Source organism: Pelmatolapia mariae, linkage group LG1 (genome assembly GCF_036321145.2).
Source record: "Pelmatolapia mariae isolate MD_Pm_ZW linkage group LG1, Pm_UMD_F_2, whole genome shotgun sequence".
NCBI classification, from domain to species: domain Eukaryota; kingdom Metazoa; phylum Chordata; class Actinopteri; order Cichliformes; family Cichlidae; genus Pelmatolapia; species Pelmatolapia mariae.
The window spans coordinates 29,879,969-29,897,536 of NC_086227.1; positions in this window are offsets into that span (position 1 = coordinate 29,879,969).

Genomic DNA, 17,568 nt, shown 5'->3' on the forward strand with positions numbered 1-17,568 from the left:
CTATGATATGCAAGGAATTCTTTTTCTCCCTCTTTTATTATTTAAAATCACTTATATCTTCTTTTTCTCATTTCTCCTTATCACAGGCCAGTAGATGTAACATTTTATTGTAGTTAATTTTGTCCAACACTTCTTCACACCTTTACACCAGTTGTTTACACAGAATGTACATTTGCTGCGTGCATGTGTGTGTGTGTGTGTGTGTGCGTGTGTGTCTGACACTAATGAAGCAGGCTGACAGGGATCTATACATCTCCAGTGTCCAAACTCTCAGTCTCCTTCCCAGGAGGTGAGCTGCCTAACAAAACCCCCTGGACCCCTAAAGACCAAAGACAGGAAGACATGCCACAGCACATGCCACACATACTGGATGCTGTCTCTCACATGAAGCCTATGATGTTTACTTTCTTTTTCTTTTTTCTAACATGAATGTATGTGTTTTGGGGGATATCTGTTTTCCAAATCTTATTCCAGTACAAATACTGTCAAATGTCTGCAAAAGACATATGTTTTCTCCTCTTCCTGTTTCCTTTCTGTGGCTTGCCCCCCCTCCATATCCATCACCTAGAAGAATTGCTGAAAGCAAGTGTGTATGTATGTGTGTGAGTGCAAGTCTGTATATGCGTGTGTGCATGCATCTCCCCAATGCAGCTTCAAGGCTTAGGGCACCACGCTCCAGAGATCTGATGGACATCAGCCATCAAAGGCAGAAAGACGTGTGACAGATATGCAGCTAAAAATACACTCCCTCCTTCTTTCTTTGTCCCGCCTTTCCCTGTTGGCTTTGTGTCAGAATTGTATTTATTAATGCTGAATTACCAAAGTGATTTTTTTTTATTTTTCCACACAACCTTATCTATTTATTTAAGCATGCAATTGAAAACAACAACAATATTTTTTCTGATTAAAGCAGCCATACTTGACAACATTGTGGATCCATAAAAATAGAATATATGCAATCTATACAAAACAGTGACCTATAATTGTAGAGAATTAAGGAAAAATTCAGATTCAGTTTTAATTTTATTGCCCATTCTTTGAACCAGCTGCATGTTGTTGGCACATAGCCTGAGGAAAACTGCTTTATGCAAAAGAAAAATCAATGACAAATTCACGAAGGACATTCAATGACATTCACATTCAACACTCTAAAAGAAGAATTAAACGATTCAGCAGTGGCACTTTTTGGGTCTTGGAAGAAAATGCATACCAGGGAACAAGATTTTAAAAAGACTATATGATCAGATTATTTGGCCTAAAACTTTTAAGACATTCATATAAAACTTTTCCAACTATGAAAAATATTTTCAAGAAAATATTGAGGTTATAAAACCCACTGTTAAAAATGTTATCAGTAATATACACCCTTACACTTTACTCCTGCGTAAAATAACAGGGGTCTCATACCTGTTTGTATGGCTGTGTTGATGTACCGAACCTGTTTCTGTTAGTCATGCGTCATCATCTGTAGCTAACACATACAAACTGGAATTACTCACTGGCTCATCAAAAGGAAATCAGTCTGGCACTGTGGAGAAAATCAATGACAAAATCATCAAGGACATTCACAGACTATCACATTCAACATCCTGAAAGGAGCCTAAAGAGAAAAACAACCAAATCTACGTGATTATCCTGCACTCTTCAAAGTATGAGACCTGCTACATAATGATCAATACTCTCTCATCTTCTTGTTTCTCTAATGCAGGATGCATAACATCTTGTAGCATTTGATTCAGGAAATGCCCATCTCAGCATATGATTCCTTGTTAAAGAGTTAGAGGCAAGCAATCTAGTGTAGACAGGAGAGGAGCTGCTTATTAAAATGCGACATCAGCTTCATCAAACAAAAACACTGGACTGGAACCTGCTCTTCTTTTAGATGTCTCTTTGGTGGATTTTTCAATGTTCAGTTTTTCAGCTTTTTTGGCTTATGGCGTTTGAAATCTCAAGTGTAAACACCCTTCAACTTTTTATTTGTCTTTACTGAATTGGATTCTGGTAAAATAGTTCACATTCTTTTCATTTTCTCTAAATTTATTTCCTCCATTTTTGATTTTATGATTATATGGGAGAGCCAGATAATGTTTTGCTGTTCTTTAAATGGCACTAAACAATGCGTGTGGAAAAAATAGGCCTGTTTCTGCCCCGTCTTCATTACATACCAAGAATTTCAAGTGGCCTGGAACCACATAACTCCACCATATGTGAATACCACATTGGTAGACAGAGATCTTAAAATTATAGAGTACATTTCCTGAATATTTTAAGAAAGGTTACCGTGGTGTTTTCATCTTTTTACTTTTCATAAAAATAAGAAAAGTGTCTGAGGTTAAAAGCTGTGAACCATACATGATCACTCCCAAATGTTTGTGTGGGAGATTTCTTCCAGTCTTGCTACAAAATGATTCTAGTTCTGTAAAATGTTTGGGTTGTCTTGAATTCAAAAAATCCCATTTAATTCACAAAATTAATTAGGTAAAGGTCTTGGCAGTATAAGGGCCACTGGTTAAACAGTTCAGTTTGTACCTTACTGGGTACTGTAGTACACTGTGTGTTAATTTAGATGTTCTTACCTCTGAAATGCTCTCTTGTCAGTGGTCACTAAGCAGACATGCAAGATGGTTTACTGGACAACTGGAAAACTTCTGGAAAAGGGCAGGTACTTCCTAAAAATACTTTCCAGATGAACCACCTATTCTCACATTTAAAGCACCTCTATGCCTGCTAGATTGTTGTAGTACTTAGGATGTAGTACTTAAGATAAGCTAGGATGTTAGCTTGTCTGAACTGACTGTACTTTGCGTCTAAGTGCATAGCTTGAAACCAGACTAAATGAAATCTCATGTCATCTCGAATCTTTTAAAATTCTTCTGCCTCATAAAGCAAACTATTGCAACAAAAATCTAAAGAGTAATTGATCCACTCCAGTACTTAACATTGGAGAGGTGTGCACTATTTTTTCTCACCAAACATGCCATGAATTTCTGCTTCCCCAGTCCCCAGGAGTTGTTTCCAAAGCTGATCAGGCCTATTTCAGTGTTTAGTAGCACATTTGTGGTAAGAATGCAGTTAAGGCTTTCTTCTGATTAGTCAACCATGAAGTTCATTTTTGTGAATGTGTTGCTTCACTGAAGAACAGTAAGTCACTTGTCTTGTCCTTGTAAACCTTTCGCACTAAAAAAAACCATTTTTTTATTTGCCTTTTTTGGCAAGATATAATTTCTTAACCTCTGCTAATTAATTTTAATTACATTACAAACTGAGAAAAATACTACCTGAAAAGAGTTTGCCATCTTTTACCAGCTTTCTCCAGCTTTGTGGCGATCAGTTATATTAATTTTCAAAGTACTAGATAGCTGTATTGAGCCTGTGGCTGCAGATTCTTGGGTGGCTGCAGATCACCTGGTCCTTCCTAACAATGATTGTGAGCAAGAGATAGCCCACAGAAGCTTTTTGAAGGCCTTTGAATTTGATAGAAATTAAGAGCTCAGTTTTTTGGGGGGATGCCCAACCCTTTACATAGTTGTCCTTTTAATTTTTCCCAGTAAAACTGTACATTTAACTGGCTTCAAGTGATGAAAAGAATGTTTAATCTGTAAATTTATGCCTTTTGGAGATCGTTTTGTCTTTAACTCAAGCACTCAAAGTATCAGAAATTTTTACATTCTACTGTGTATGCATTGCTAGCCATTTTCCCCTCTTACCCAAATACAGAATTTACACACAAAAAAATTAACTAAACTAAACTGAACTTACTAAACTTGTGCTCATTTGCAAACAATAAATCTGTTAAAACATATTTTTCTTATTATGAAGTCTTCACCAGCATTAAGAAAGATTTGTACAATGCTGCTAACAAATCATTACATTCTTGCATTGCCAGGAGAGCATTCCAACCTGACAATGAGACTACTGTATATGATCGAAAACTCAACACTCAAGCCTGATAAGTGCATACCTGCAGATTGAAGCTCCACAATGAGAACAGCAGCAATGCTACAGTTTATGCAGCATAACAGCTCAGCGGGTCTGGAATTTCCAGCGCATACTTGTACATTTTACATGTGTCCATTGCTCTGATTGCCTGGTTATGAAATGGATAGCAAAGCTACTGTAAGTGAATTGGGTGTCTTCAATCTTCCCCAATCACTTAGAGCCTGTGCATCAGCGCATGTCATCCATCATGTAGACCAGAACATGGCCCAGACAAATGGTGCATCAGCATTCTGTGGGGCCTCAATGCTGCAGTCGCTGGTCAGAAGGACTAGCGTTCGAGGCTATCGTCCCTCTGACCATCCAGAAGAGAGATGACCCAGCAATTATACTGCAGTTGATATCAGACACCTAAACTGACCTCCGCCGATGCTCTTAAGTCGAAGGCTTTTATTTTGCAGAGTGTCAAAAAGGCCACATGAAACGATACCGTCTATCCCGGGAGAGGAGTAGATGAGGTCTTGCTGGGACAAGCCAGATTTTTCAGGGGAGCATGAAAAGAGGAAATGTAGAACGATAGAGTTACAGCAGTAGGGAAAAGTGCAACGATCCCTGTGAGTGTTTGTGGACATGAACAAATATCACCTGTGTACACTATGTCAGAGAGTTTGCAGCCTGTAGGTAGGACAGGGTCAGCCCAGTAACCTTGGTAACATGTCAGTATAGGACAGTTGAGCTTATTACCAAATGCTTGACCTGACCCTCGGCCCTCTCTCAAAGTGAAGAAGCCATCTACTGATGGCCTAACCTAATCCGTAGATGGAGGGACTGTTTAATGGATTACTACTCCTCTTTCCCCCCTCTCTCTCTTACTGTCTCTACCCAAACCCAAGCACATGCTCATACACATAAAAACCCACATATGCTCACACAACACCTGGAGATCTACTTAGAAACGAGACTAAAGGAACAATTACTACTAACGGTGCTGAGTGGTTGATAAGTGGCTGGTATGCTGCTAATACTGCGTGATACTTTTTTACTTTGTGTTGAAAGAAATGGCTTTTCACTCCTTTAGAGAAATGGATCTTAAGATTTCTCAACAAATCTGTTAATACATTAGTCAGCCCAACTTTGTGTGGGAGAGATAGCCACTGAACACTTTAAAGCATTTCTTTCTTTATATAAAGTAAAATAACAGAAATATATAATAATTCAAATCTTTAGCTCAACCATTTAAATACAGGCCAGATTCTTGCTGATGTCTTTCATTTTTCCAGTGAGCTTATTGTATAATCCTGTACACAAAACTTCCTATTCAGTGAGTACGTGATGGCCCTATATGTATATTTTGGAAAATGTGGCAATAGAACAAACTAAAACAATCGAAAAGTCCGATTTTTAAATAGAGAAGAGCTTTTTAAATTCATGACAGCAAGTCTCAAAGAAGGCAGTGCTAAAATGCTATTTGGAAACCAGATCAGTTGCATTGGGAGCACAATCATATTGAAAAAGTGACTGCACCACCCTATAATCAATAAATCAAGCGTTGCTTCCACGGGGATCAAAAAGCAGCTTAGTCACAGGTACAATTTTTTTTTATCAGTAAAGGACCACAATTCATGAAAGTACTGTCAAAAGAAGGCTGTATTGTAAAAGTCTTAGGATAAGTGTCTGATAACTACTTCTTAGTAAAGGAGACTAGGCCAAATACCTGTGGTGGGCTGAGACATTTTAACAGTTCACCATGATTTACTGAAAATCAAAGTTCTTTTTACTGATGATTTTTTAGATTTATGGCAGTAACAGATGGGTTTTTGTAAGATAACAAGTGTTATTGGCCAGGTTTTAGTCTCAGGGTTTCTGAGTTGCTTTTGGATTCTTGCTTACCGTTTAGTGCTTTCTGTTAGTATTTGCTTATTGCTATTTATGGCTTTTGATTCCTGTTTTGATTTTATTATCAAATAAATTCAATTCAGTTTAATTTTATTAATACAGCGCCAAAACACAACAGCAGTTGCTTCTAGGAGCTTTACATTATAAGGTTAAAACCCTACAATGATAGACAGAAAACCCTATCAGTCAGATGACCCCCTAAAAGCAAACACTTGGTGACAGTGTGGAAGAAAAACTCTGTTCGAAAAGGAGCCATCTGTTGTGACAGGTTGGGGGTGAGGAGAGGGAGACACCACAAACGACACACTGTGGAGGAAAATTAATAATAACAAATAATTTAATCCAAAGTGGTCTATAAACACTATAAGCCTGATCTTAAAAATAGTGAGCGTGTCTGTCTCCTGAATCTAAACTGGGAGCTGATTCCACAGAAGAACAGCCGGAAAAATGGCTCTCCTCCATGGTCTGACTTAGAGATTAATTTAATGGGATAGCCATTCCTGGGACCGATTGTGGCATTTTCCTAACACACACTAACTGCCAAGACTTCAGTCTTTATAGAGGTGTTCACATTAATCAAGCGCATTGCTACCTTTCCTCTCAATGCATTTGTAAGCACTACTTCTTGTACTTAGTTTTGCACGGGACTACACAGAACTTTTTTCACATAACCGTATGTGTGGCCGTGTCCACCCGAAAGCGTGTGTCTTCATATATCAAGACTATAGTATGTGTGAATCTAGGTGACAAACCTCCCTGAGGAATTTATAAAGCCACAGCTCCCTTGTGTATTAATACACTGTTGAAAAAAAACTTGGCGCATGTAGCTTCCACTGGGCTACCTGCCCAGAAGCCTGGAAGGTTATGCTCTTCTATCAACACACTGTTCCATATGATAAACATTTATGTATTACACTAGGATATGTATGGTGGGGATTTACTTGAATTCTCTGATTCTGAAGTAGGTGGCCGTGAAAAATAACCTTCTAATGGCACTGGTTCACTCCAGCTACTAAACTATTCAAGGCACCAAACAAGTAGTTTAGGGGGTGAGACACTGCATATAGCTGGGAATCATAGACAAACTGGAGCCCAGTAAGATGGAAGTCCCACACACAGTCAGACAAACTATTCCCCTGAGCTAAGGTATCGACAGGACAAACATCAAGGAGTCTCCCTCGCCTGAGCCTCCCTCTCCTCAGTATGTCAAAGCACACCCTCTTGACCTCGGGACTCTGGATTCTCTCCTCACACTGCTGGTTACATCAAACATTCAGAGACTACAGCTGCCACAACATGAAATGACATACATCCAGATGCATGCACACACACACACACACACTTGAAGGATATACATGTGCACGCACGCAGAGATGGAAAGAAATGGCAAATGGGTCCTTGAGGGAGTGTGCACAGATATTTCCCAACAATTGTGTAAACTCTATATTCCATGTTTTAAGGCAAAGGAGAAAAACCCTCAATAAAACTGATTTTTTAATTTTGAAAATGCCACATGCAACCTATTCAACTCGCAAATGGCATTGATTGAGTATTAAAATTGATCAGAATTAATCAGATTTCAAATGCTACTTAATGCTACTGCAAATCTTTAAATCACCCATGCTCGTTCCTTTGTGCCACAATGCATGAAACCCCTTGCCATATAGGACTCTGTTGCATTACGGTACTGTATGACAATGTAATCCTATAGTGGAGAAACAGCACTCCCCCATCTTCATTAGCAGGAGTTTAAATTCCTGCAGCCTCTCTGAGCACCCTCGACTGGGGGAACTGTATCCCACGCCACACCGGGGCAGACGGAGGTGGCGCCTCTGCAATTTCATTTTGTTTAAAAATACTCCCCAAATGTTGTTAGGGCTGCATTAAAGGATCCTGTGTTAAAACAGGCAGGAGGGGAGGATTGAATCAGCTCACCGTGGGCTGGCACTCCTCGCAGCTCCACTCTGCATTAAAGGCCTGTTGGGTTACAATCTCAGCAGGAGACAGTGCTACAGCGGCCCACGCTAACTGCATTAATTCCTCTGTGTTGTTAGATATACAGCACCTGTGGATACAACTTGCTCCGTTGTCTGTAATTACTGTCTGAACAACAAAGCAATACATGCTGGAAGCAGCTGCCAGCTCGGTCAACACTGAGCAATCTCCTCTGACAATCTGACAGGAGGCTGTAACCTGCAAATGTTAGGAACTTTCATGCTTGAAAAAAGACTGCAATTATTAACTGAGAGTTAAAGACAACTACAACTGATTAGGTTACTTCACTGGTTGTTGTAGCTTTGATAATATAAATAAGTGACAAGGTAAGAAAAGCCACAGTTCTCTATATTTTGATTTGGCTCGAAATCCTGCTGGACAATTATCAAGTTTCAAAATAGAACTTCATGTAAAAACTCCACAGTTTTTTTTGACAGATAAACGTGTAAGGACACGTAAGGCTACATCTGCGCTCAGGGCCGAAACAATGCTCCGCTGTTGTTCGTCATTCATGATTCAAGGTTTAACAGGCCATTCTTCTTCCAAACGTAAAATTGTTGAATCTTTCAACAACACGAACAAAGTTCGCCCTGGAAAAATTCATCTGTATGTGGTGAAGAAAACTATTGATTTCCCTGCAGTCTGAATGGTGGGAATGTGCTCAGCCAGCGCAGCTGAGTGCAAGTGGGATTTTTGCCTGTTCTGTTGACTGTCTATTTGTCTCTTGTTTGTTCATCCCCTCTATCCTGATTTGCATCTATCTAGCTGGATGCTTTCCACTTCTGTAGAGGACTGCACATAAATGAAGACAAAGCCCTTTTGCTATAGATCTTAGATAAGTTTACTCAAGCTGTTTTCTTTCTTTTTTTGTTGCTTTGTGTAAATTGTTGAAGTCTCACCACCGCTTGTTGATATGTTGACAGTAACACTGCAGCACCGAGTAGTCTCAAATCCTTCCAAGACAATATTTGCGACATGCAGTCCTTGAAGTTGGGTTAGTCTTTTGGCTTGGGATTTGAAATAAACGATCACTGATCCAGCTTAAGAGTCAACATATCAGAAAACGTGTGTGTCGGCTCTTTTGTCTTTCACCTAAATGACACTCGGTGCTTCACAGTCAAACAATCTCTCAGTGCTAAAGGACACAATATACATCTTACAAAAACCACAGTAATTACTGAGCCTACCATCTTCTTTCAACAAATTTGCATAGATGTGCAAGAATTCAACTTTTATAAGGTTTCACTTGGATTTGATCATTATAATGTCATAACACTAATCAGTAAATGCATATATTTGCGTCACCCATTAAAGTACAAAGACATGGGAGCTGTTTAGAGACCTGTGTACATCAGCAATGATTGGCAAAGAAGCAAGAAAATACACGAGGGCCATTACTGCGGAGAGGTTTCTATCAATAAGAGAGAACTCCAGTGTCTAATAGAGACCAGACGGCAGCAATAGGCAGCATCTTTTTCATGTTCCTACACTCAAGAGGCCCTTTAGGTCTCACTGCAAAGGCTGAATCGCTTTGAATGTCTGTAGACGATGAGGCATATTCTTTAACAAGAATATGTGAATGTATGAAGAGAACCCAGAGTGAAGGGTAGACAGCGATGCCATTCTCTGCACAGAGCTCTGTTGAGATGAAAATGCACACACATACAGTAGCAGACGCCTGAGGTCAGTGGTCTGTCTTTCCTTTTGTCAAGGCTCGGTGTCACGTCAAGGTAACAGATGGACATTGACCCTCCCCTTATGGACTCCAGTGGACTTGTGAAATCAAGATGGATCTCAGCATCTTCACATTTGCACTCGGTGAAAATGCCCCAGGCATTAATCAAAGTGACACACAAAGAAGCCTCGGTTGTGTATTTCCAGTGTTGTCGAGCCAAATGACTGCAGAGAGCTGACTTCAACTTCAGGCAGTTAAGAATTAGCCGTGCGTACTCGTGCCTTATTATGAGCAGGATTAGGTAAGTCATTGATTTGTGTTTCAGTTGAGATAATGCACAAATAATGCACATTTGGAGAATTAGCAAAAGGAAAATAGTATTTCGATACTCTGACTGAAGACAGGTTCTCCTTCTTTTTACTCACCTTCAGGGTAAATCACTCGGCTTAATCAGATAAGGCCATTCATCACACCAGAGCTTTTGTTAAACCTGCTATGTTATGCTTCATCTTTTTATGATTAAGAGGTTTTTAACAGATTTTTTTCTCTCCTTGGAGCCCCAGGTGGTGAGGGAAGCTGCTACAACCTGCATGTACTAAAGCATGTGTGTGCGTGTGTTAGTGGCTAGCATTGTACAAAACGTTGAGTGCATTACAGATGGGGCGAGCAAAAGAGAACAAAACCCGACTGGTTCCGAATGAGTCCTTTCATCAGGCGATCGGTGTCCAGTGGGAAACCTTGAGAGCCCAAACTGTGTTTTAAGTGAGACTGCAACTGCTGGGGCCATTATCCTTTCACTCTTAAACCTTTCTCTCTCTGTCTGTATATGTGTCTGTATATATGTGCGCATACATGTGTGCCCATGCCTATGTGTGTGTGTGTCCTTCTACTGCCTTGAAAGCCCTCGGAGCCTCAGGGAGCTGTGAAAAATCAATACTCTTCGGCAGCTCTGCCTCTTTATTCATTTAATAACTCACTACCATTGCATTACTGTTCCACTGATCTCCCATCACAGAGCCCAGATTGACACCTTTGTGCTCTTTTACCACACTGGAGTTTGATGTAATCAGTTAAACCTCCACCTCACGCCTGACACATGCATCAAATGGACCTTGAGTATGAACATGGGTGCATCAACAACACAGCAATATGAAAAAGAGGAGTCAAAGAGTATAGCCCAAGTGTGAGAGAGGAATCTGCGTGTCTGGGGTTTGCTTGATTGTCTGATTGGCGAGCTGTGCCGTAATCCTGGACGTGGGCGTCAAACGGGAGCAACGCTCAGCAGTAACAGGAGCCATGTGAGATGCGGATTTTGTCCTACTGAAAGACTCATAGATTTGCCTTGCATATATGGAAGTAAAGAAATCAGAGTTTCATCAGTATGCAAGGTGAAATATGCTGGCAGTTTTTGAAGGGTGGGAGGGGAGGTCACCTGAATGAGATGGCAAAACATTTGGGTGTGGGGCATAAGAAGAGTGTGTTTTTTGCATATGTCTGTGTCTTTGTGTGCGCACAAGTACAGTGATCGCGATAGTGGAGGTGGGGGTTGCCTCCCTGTGTGGGACTCGGAGCAGAGAGCAGGTGGGCTTGGGATGGAGCAGAGAATCTGTATTGATTGTTTTTGTGCCTCAGAGCTGTTTAGCCGTTGTCAAAGCTGCCTCTACCAGCTGAGAGGCAAATTGCAGCATTTACACCACGAGGCGTTTTCGTTCTCTTTTTTTAATCTATTTATTTATTTATTTTTACAATGGAGAGGTATTTGCAATCTCCCGTGTCAGAGCATCTTCTGTAGTCTGCCAAAATTAAAGATAGGTGGCTCGAAAAGGAAACTCACACCAGGACGAAAGTTGTGTTTTCGTTTTATAAAAGGATCACACTTTGTAAGCAAGCAGAGGATTCATAAAAGTTCCAGCTTCACAAAATTGAACTTCATTATTAAAACCACTTAACATATCTAAAAATGTATTTTATTATAGCTTACATCAGTACAGTACCACATATTAATATAAAATCTTGACACTCTTTTGCTTTTCTGTATGTTTTCAGCTACATTCCATTTGTGTTAATGTCTAAAAAATAATTCCAGGAAGCAGAAGGTCTATTTCTGATAAACAAATGTTTATTTGCGGAGACTGTGTGGGCTCAGCAGCTTATAGGGAAACTTTTAAAAATCCACCTGATGTAAGAAAACGTAAGAATCCAGTAAAGCATGACATTTACTTCATGTGTTATAACGAAAAGTTATTCACATCACGCAAAGTTTTGTCTCACGTCCGTCTACATGCTCAAGAGGGAAATGTAAGGTACTGAAACCTATGGATTATTTAGATTTATTTTTGGTTTACAGTCAGTTTACTAATGCATTGTTACTGTTCAATATAACAGTGCAATAAAAATAATTCAAACTTTGATAATTTATCAAAGTAAAATGATAGAAAAAAACTTTGGATATATTGTGACTTAATTTTTTTTAATAATCTGTGATTTTTTTTATTATAGAATACAACAAAAACTGCTCAGTGCAGATTTTTTTAAAATTGTTTTTCAAAGCACATAGTATGGATTCAGTTATTAGTTTCAATCATAGCAAATAATTCAGTTTTTGAACATGAGATTTACTGATTTTAAAGATGAGTGATACAACAGCTCATGTAACCTTTATTATATCTCTACCAAGTGTAAAAACCAAAACATGTTAGTTGTCAAAGTTCCCATCTTTGTCATTTTATTTCTCATGGCAGGTTTTGCACAAGGTTTTATGCAGTCAATCAAAAAGAAAAATAAGGAGAAGAAAACGATGTATGCTTGTTTTTTTTCTTTTACAATTACTCCATTGTGCACCACAGGACCCTGTTAGCAGACCAAAGGTAAAGATGCAGAAAAGACAGAAACGCAATACACCCGGCGTTTTACCACCATAAAACACTGATTTAGGACCACAGAACTTTATTGTGCCTTGTTATACCTGAATTGAGTCATCAGTGCAGAGGGCTAACTATATGATTTTATGATGGTTCTCAAGCAGAATATGCACACTATTGTATGTTTGCTGATCCAATAACCAGCAGAGAAAGGTAATGACATGAAAGGAGCTGCTGTTTGCTAAACTGTCTGAGACAGATGATTGAGTGATAATCTAGGGAGCCTCAACGCCAGGTCAGTATATAATATAATATCATATAACTGGAGTATATTAAAGTGATGCATGAATACACCCACTAAAATTCTCTAAAACGGTCACTTTTACCCCTAATTCCGGGTGAGAGAAGTTTGGGGTTACACAGGGGTGATGGTAGGGGTGTAAAAACCAGTGCTTACAACCTCAACTATGCAAAAATGGCAAGAAAGCTATGTCAAAAATATCCTCCCCCTCTTACATTAAAGTATCCTCGGGATTTTGTAGAGCAAGTACTTAAAACTGAAACTGCTCGGATGGATGTGTTAATTGGCCAACATAAAAGGCCGGCAGCCTCCAACTTCCTACGTACTTGCTGTGATTTACAAGGCAGTAAAGCAGAATATAAAGAAAATATATAAAATGAATTAAACTTCTGACTTTGTTACCCGCTACTACTTGTGGCCAAGTCATATTGATTGTCATAAATAAATCTGCAATTTGGACTTTATTTAAATATATACGTTTCACATTTAATGATATTAAAAGACAGAAGAAGAGGCAGCGAGACAAAGAAAAGAGATGCAGAGTTGGTGGGTGGGTTAACGGTTGGCTTGGCTCCATGCAGAGAAGCTGACATTAAATCATGCATTGTACTTGTTTGCGTGTGTGTATATGTATAGGTGTCTTTGTGTGTGTGTGTGTGTATTGATTGGCTTACACAGCTTTATAGCACTCAGTTGTAAATGTCATGCTTTTACAGGCTACTGTTTGATATAAACCTGATTAAAGTATTTGCTTTCTAACACAGATTGCAAGCAGCAATCAGACAATTACACAGCAATTATGAACCAGCTAAATGATTATATGACTGTCTGATCAAGCAAAGTAAATAAAATGTTTCTGCCTTCCCTCCCCATCACCCTCTAGCTCAGTCTTTTTTTGTGTGTCTAAATAATTCTGTTCTTAGAAAGGCTGCCAATTAAGCAAATACATTGGTCTTAAATGGGCACGTATTATTTTTCCATAGCACAAATACCAAAAGCCCCAATTCAGCTTTACCTTTTGCATGTTCTACATTTTCGGCGATGATATTCATTAAAAGCATGCTGGTATGAAACTCCGTCCCCTCGGAAATGTTTTGTGCACTCCATCCTAGAAGGCACTTATCCCCGGAGACCCCCAGAGTAAATATGCAGATATCAAGCAAGTGTAGTACTAGGAAATTATTGTAGCAACAGCTTATGATTCTACTGAGTGATATTTCTGAACCACTGCGCAGGCTTTAAGGCCAATATGCCATTTGTCTTGCTCAGGCTTCACTTAACTGTGGACTTACAGCTACACTTAGTGGCTAAACATCATAACAGCAGGAATACAGGCAAGAGAGAGAAAAGGACTAGTCATAATCTTTGTGTGTTGTTGAAAAAGATTTTACTTCCCTTAAATCTTAAAAAGCATCAGTGATAAAGTGAGAATAGGGTCAATTAGTCTACAAACCTCATATACATTGGGATGGTTATTTAAATGTATAGTCAGTTAGTTTTTCAGTTTAAATAAAAAAAGAGTATTGTACTTATAAATATACACTAATTAGTGTATAATGACAACAAATTGATGCATTCTCATAACCAAAGAATTAATCCATAAAAAATAAATAGGAGGAGGCGCCAGTTTATGGTGTCAAACACCATCTTGAATACAGTGGTCTAGATTCATCAGGTTTCATGGAGATTTCATGGAGGTAAATTTTAATTTGTGTCTGCACTTTCAGACTCAAAAAAAGAAGAAGAATCATATCTGTGTTTTCTCATTTGAGAAGACACAGATCTGTGTTAACTCAGATTCACATTTACGTTACAAAAGAAGTGAAAACGTGAAGGAAGGACAAAACACAACTGGCATCTTCATTCCTCCTCAACTTAAGTCTCATCTCCTGAACTGGAGTCAGGTCTCTGAACACATGACAACATGCATAAACTTGCTTATTTGTTCCAAATATTGTCCCACAATTACTTATTGTCAGCAGATTAGTGACACCCACTCTCATCAGACAGCTGAGAATGAGCCAACTAAACCCTGCCAACAGCTAAGTTAACATTATGCCAGCTAATGTTAGGTTCCAGTGTCCTAAAAATCACACTTTTTGATAAACAGTTTGATTACATTCTAACATCATATGAGAGTTTAATTCCTAAATGTTTGAGTCCAGTAATGTTAGATCCACTTTATTAACGCTATCTAAAAACACAAAAACAGCAGGGCTTACTGATAGAAAGGTTCAGGATTTCCTCACCAACTCACCTCCTCTGTCATCAGACAGAACTGAGCTTCAGTGACTTATCGACTCGTATCAGGTTCCTTTCAACAAAATTTACAACCTCCTCTAAAGTAAATAGGCTTGTACACATATCGACAGCTGAAGTATACAACAGACTAACATCCTACACTCACTGCAGCAGCCAGAGTTGTTTGTCCTACAGCAGCCACCGTAACCTGGATTATGCACTTGAATTGGGAGGGGTAAGAAAAAAGTAATGAGTTTAGTGCAAAACAGAACAAATCTACTGACACCTAGTGGGGAGATGATAAAAACTGTAAGCTTTCATGTATTGTTGCTGCTAGATAAAAGACATTAAAATAAATGAAAATATGCTGGTAAAGTGACCTGACCACATTAACTGTGACTTCAAGTTTTGCTTATGGAGGACATGTAGAAGACAAACATGTCTCCAAATCTCTCCACCAGAAGAAGTATAAAGGATAAAAGACATTTTAGAGCTTCAGTGTTGGCTTTACCACACAGAAGGCGGTTCTAAAAAATGTAGAGTTCTAAAAAATGTAATATATCACAATTTTATATATTTATATATTTCTTTAATACCATGAATCAATATTCAAACCCTTGCTTTGACTTTTTGTTTCTTTCAACCAAATCCTCTCTTTCAGAAAACTAAATGCGTCATAAATTGAATTTGTTTATCTTATGGCTAAATTTGGTTTTGCTCAACATAACATTGCTATGGTTGTTATGGCGGTCTCTGTGAGTTTTGGAAAATGAGAGAGACAGCTATAAAGACACAACAACAAAAGTAGCAAAATATATACTAGAGGAAATTCTATGGAAGAAATTCATGTCTATTAATTCCCAGCACTGCCTCCCACTATAGTGGGTATTAAGGGACTGTTTACATGGAAATCTTAATGACATTTAGTTACGGTTATGTAAAACATTTTATCTTTGCCTCAGAGGCAGTCACATAAAGTGTGAGTACTCAACTGTGTGTGTGTGTGTGTGTGTGTGTGTGTGCTCCAGGTTGTGGGGACAGACACATATTATAAGATGCTTCTTCTTTAAGGGACAAAAAGCGAGTCTATTAAATTTAGAGTGAGGATAAGAGTAGCTTTTAGGTAGGTATATTTATGCATATATGTTCTGGAGGGTTGTTACAGAAAATAAATGTAAGTCAAGTTAAAGTCCTCTCAAGTCACTGACATAATTGTTTGCATAATTGTGTGTGTGTGTGTGTGTGTGTAATTGTTGTCCATGTGTGTGCCTGAGACAGCCATTTCTTTGAGTGCACATTTTTCTCTGTATATTAAAGACTCCAAGGCAATGGATTCCTGATGTCTCTGTGAATATGCATGACTGCCTGTATGCATAATTAACTTCTTGAGCAAATGTCATTGCATATGGGACTAGAATGTAAATCCAAGTTTTTTTTTTCCTGCAGAGCATATAGCTAGGGTTTAGCATTTTACTTTGTTCTGCACTTGTGTGGGATGGATTTTTCTACATCTATGCAGCTTGTCAAATAAAGATGCATGTCAAACAAATTACAAAGATTAAAAAACAAAGTAAAAAACAATGTAATGAGTCAGATATTTCTAGATTTTCTTCAAATGACTGTTTAGCGCCAAAACTGAAAACAAACAAACTGCTTCAAGCGTGGTCAAGCCAAGTAGCGTGGAACTGCACAACTGGTGAGTGTGAGTCTGAATGCTCAGCAATTCATCCAAAAGCTGTTAGAGGACAAAGAAATCATAAACAGTTTATTAGTGCCACCTAAGGTGGGCACAGTGAAACACAGACACTAGAATTGAGGCTGAAACTGCATTTGATGTGGCGGTATCGGCTTGTTGTGTTTCAGGTGGATTTAGCGCCAAAAAAATGCTGTTATGATCAGATATTATTGTTATTATTGTTGTTGTTATGTTGGATGTGGTCATATCCTCAAGGATTTCCCTTTTTTGTTTTGTCATTTTTCACTTCCTGCCAAGAAGATTGAAGGGCACAGTGTGCTCCCTAAGAATCGGAACTCTTTCCCTCGCTGGTCTGTATGGTACTAACAAGAAACATAAAAGGGATATATTGTTTTAATATAGCCCATGTTTTACTTTTATGTTGCGTGAGATGTGGTGGTCTTGTTTCAGTAACATTTAATTGCTTGAGGACTACAGAGAAATGCTACATGGAGAACAGGGCAGAACTTATTATCCTATAAATCACTTTGTTCACTTAATCTGCAGAATAAAATGAAAATCTAATAAGAGCGATATAATATAGGAGTGTTTGTCTTTTACAACATACAGTGCAAGTATTCCACAAGTGCTCACATTCTTTCCTTTTTTAACAGTTTGACATTAAATCTTCAATTTCTCCTGTAAACAATTAAAAGAAAGTATGAGCATTCCCCTAATAGCATGGCACATAGAAAAGATGCATGCTTTATCACAGAAAATATTACCTGCTTAGTACCATAAGCAGTGGAATGTCTTTTTAAAAATGTGCAGCAGAAAGATTGCAATCAAGCACTGAAAGCTGGGCTGGGGAAAAATTACAAATGAAATAAGATGGATGAGGAAAATAATTCACACAGATGAGAAGAAGCTGCAATAAACCACATTTCTCAGTGGTGGCGCAATAGTGCTGTGAAAGCAATTGTCCCAC